The 3,473-nt window shown below is 44.3% G+C and overlaps 1 pseudogene; it reads right to left on the bottom strand.

Annotated features, from left to right (window-relative positions):
• LOC110489421 lies at positions 1–1,161 on the bottom strand (annotated as a pseudogene).
• Between the last annotated feature and the right edge of the window lie 2,312 nt (positions 1,162–3,473).

The following is a 3,473-nucleotide window of genomic DNA, read 5'->3' as shown; positions in this document are numbered from 1 at the left end:
TCATTCCTCTGACGAGAGAGCCAGTCTTTCCAACTTGGGGTCGTATCTTTATTGGCTTGTGTCCAGAATGTTGATGCCGTTCTTTTCAAAGTCATACCGGAGCTTATACAGCTCCTCTAGTCGCCCTGATACTTCAGGACTTTCTCCAGGATCTGCTTCATAGTGATCCCTCCCTTTAACAGACAGTCAGTCCAGTTTGGAGCTCGGCGTATCCGGCCTGATGAACAGCACAGTGGGGTAGCAGACCATCAGTTTCTTGATGTCAACTTTCCGACAGCCGAGGGACGCCAGCTTCTCCTGAAGCCTCTTTAGGTTTCTCTTCAGGTACTCGTTAGAGAGGTCCAGGATTTTTTCTCAGGCACCCTGCAGCAGAGCCAGCAGCTCCGGGTCACTCATCTTGAAAGAAGCCTTAGGAAGTCAATGTTTGCCTTCACCCTCTTGGTGCTGTGGATGAGGATGTAGAGGTTTCGAGAAACCACCGACTTGGCAAACTGCCCAGGGCCCTCCCCACCCAACTCGGCGCACACGTCTTCCAGGAACTCCACCGAGGGTGGTTGAGCTCGACACTGTTGGAGAAGGTCCACAGCGCCGTAGTCAGCAGGTGGTTGAGGTCCTTGGCGGCCCAGCGAGCCCAGGAAATAAAATCTTCAAATCAAATCTCCAGGTTGTTGTTTTCGCTAGAGCTGAAGGAGGACTCGGGCAAGCGGTCCAGGATGCTGATGATCTCACTGTCGCTCTTGAAGACACTTCGCCACATCGGCCAGTGTTGCTCCAGGTGCTCGCCTGAAAAAGTGATGGTGCATGGGTACCAGGAGATGATGCCGGTCACCACTTTCCGGCTGGCGCCTTTGCCATTGAGGAAGTGAGCCAGACCTTGCTCATTGGTGATGACCTTGCGGAGCACCCCCGGTTGGCACTGGCGCCCCATCTTCACGTCCACCACATGAAGGTCAAGCTCTCCAGCAGGGACTCATTCTCAAGTCTCACTCAAGGCTTCGAGTCGCTGACATTTGGAGTGACGGTGCAAAGACCCCTGGGAAGACCGACAGAGGTCAGCTGGGCAGGAGATGCAACAAAGTGGCTAAAAGCTGGTACAGGGTTCTGTGAAGGCCTAGCATGCCCGGCATTAATGTAATCTTCAACACGGTCGAGACATGACATCAGACCTAGAGGAAAAAATACAAGATAATATATCAATCAATTCTACCTCCAGACCTCCAGTGAAATAATAGTAGACAACCAAAGTCTACTGAAATCATTAATGATTATTCTGATCAAAGTCAAGCTACTTTGCGCCTTCTCTAAGCAGGATGAGAGATCATAAAGCTGCAAGCTGGTTTCGCCAAATAATTCAGTCACTTTCTAGGCCCTCAGTTTGTGGGCTGTTCATGGCATGACAAAATGGAATTGTGAAACGCAACCAACCAGGAAGGAATAGAAACAATTCATAATTTAAAACAGGGCCTCACAATTATGCTCCATTGCAGTTGCTTATAGCTATGATAAATGTGTATTAAATTTTTATTTAACCTTTATTTAACTAGGCAAGTCAGTTAAGAACAAATTCTTATTTACAATGACGGCCTACCCCATCCAAACTCTAACGACACTGGGCCAATTGTGCGCCACCCTATTGGTCTCCCAATTATGGCCGGTTGTGATACAGTGAACCAGGATCTGTAGTGACACCTCTAGCACTGAGATGCCGTGCCTAACACGATCAATACGCTAGGTGGCGCCATTCACTTTTTATAAGAGGTTTATTGGTAAAAACTGAGAATATTTGTGTTATTACTGCCTCCTTGGCGGGTATTTATACACATTTCTGTAATTCACCCTGCATTTTCTGTCAGACTTATAGGCTATTGTTGGCTTTCTTTACCATATGACAGAGTTGTATAAGCGTAAAGTTATGCTGCTGTATGTTTAAAGGCCCAGTGCAGTCAAAATTGTGATTTACATGTGTTTTATATATATGTCCACATTATGAGGTTGGGATAACACTACGGTATTGTTAAAATTATGATAATGCCCTTTGAGTGTAAAAGCTGTTTGAAAAGACTGCCTGAAATTTAAGCCTGTTTTGGTGGGATGGAATTTTGGCCTGCCCGGTGACGTCAAAAAAACCTTTCCACCAATAACAGCTTGTTTTCAGATTTTCCCTCTCCACTCAGATCACTCCCAGACAGACCTATCAAAATTCTTGCTTGAGAAATTGTTCTTTGCTAAGAAGCTATTTTTGTTAATTTTTGACAATTTTAATTGAAAACAATCACAAGAAGGTACTTAATTGTTACCTAGAAAATGTTTTGATATTGATTAAAAAAAACTGCTGCATTGGACCTTTAATAACTAAATTGTGTCTGTAGCCCCAAGGAAACAAAATAGGCCTGCCTTGGACCAGCTTTTCAGTCATATAGAAACACTTTGCAAGTACATTACCTTGACTCTCTAAAGAGAATGGAACAGGAAGGTCCATCCTTGTGTTCTTGCCTAAGTTATACTCATCTAAATTGGGGCTCCCTAGTAACGCAGCGGACTAAGGCATCACATCTCAGTGCAGAGGTGTCACTACAGACCCTGGTTTGATTCAAGACTGTATCACAGCCAGCTGTGATTGGGAGTCTCGTAGGGCGGCGCACAATTGACCCAGTGTCGTTAGGGTTTGGCTCGGGTAGGCCGTCATTGTAAATAAGAATTTGTTCTTGACAGACTTGCCATGTTAAATAAAGAAACAATTGTAATAAATTCCATGTTTGAATGTTTCAAGTATTTTACTGTTGATCATGGCGTTCAAGGGGTACAATGGCTGAAATGCACCTGAGATGGTCACCTAGCCTAACTACAGATTTATTATTAAAATAATATATTTGATAAATGTCAGCAACTCCTTGTGTATTAATGGCCATCATGACCAATGACTCCTCCAATCAGCCCATCTCAAGGCGGGAGAATGAGAACTATCAAGGTGTTGTTTGGTATTGGACGATGAGGCACAAAAGGCCCTTGTACTTTATTCATGCCAACTTTCCAAGTTTCTATTGTCATGTGCACAAGTACAGTGAAATGCCTTTCTATTCCATTATCGCAGCACGCCACTGTCAGCTGTCCAGTTCAGTTCCAATCGATGAAGCTCAAGGGTGCAACAGCAGGAAGAAGTATCAGCCTCCATCTCTTCACCTAATTTATTTGGCGATTTCAACCGGATACCTTTTGGTTACTGACCCAATGCTTTTTACCACTAGGCCTGCCAGCCCAGTGAAAGCCCAGAGGTTGAAATTCAGTTCATAGAGTGCATAGAGAGTTTATTTCTGTTTACTTGATGTATGACTTCTGTATTGGTGATCCAGAAAGGCACCACACCAATACATTTGGTTCCAATATGGCGTAGCAGTTGGACGTGTGTTTTGTCTTGTCCCGTCCTGTCCTGTCCCATGTAAATATTGTTTTTTCGTATATATTTCGTATATATT

Source organism: Oncorhynchus mykiss, chromosome 32, assembly GCF_013265735.2.
Source record: "Oncorhynchus mykiss isolate Arlee chromosome 32, USDA_OmykA_1.1, whole genome shotgun sequence".
Taxonomy (NCBI): Eukaryota; Metazoa; Chordata; class Actinopteri; order Salmoniformes; family Salmonidae; genus Oncorhynchus; species Oncorhynchus mykiss.
This window is presented reverse-complemented; position numbering and strand designations above follow the sequence as displayed.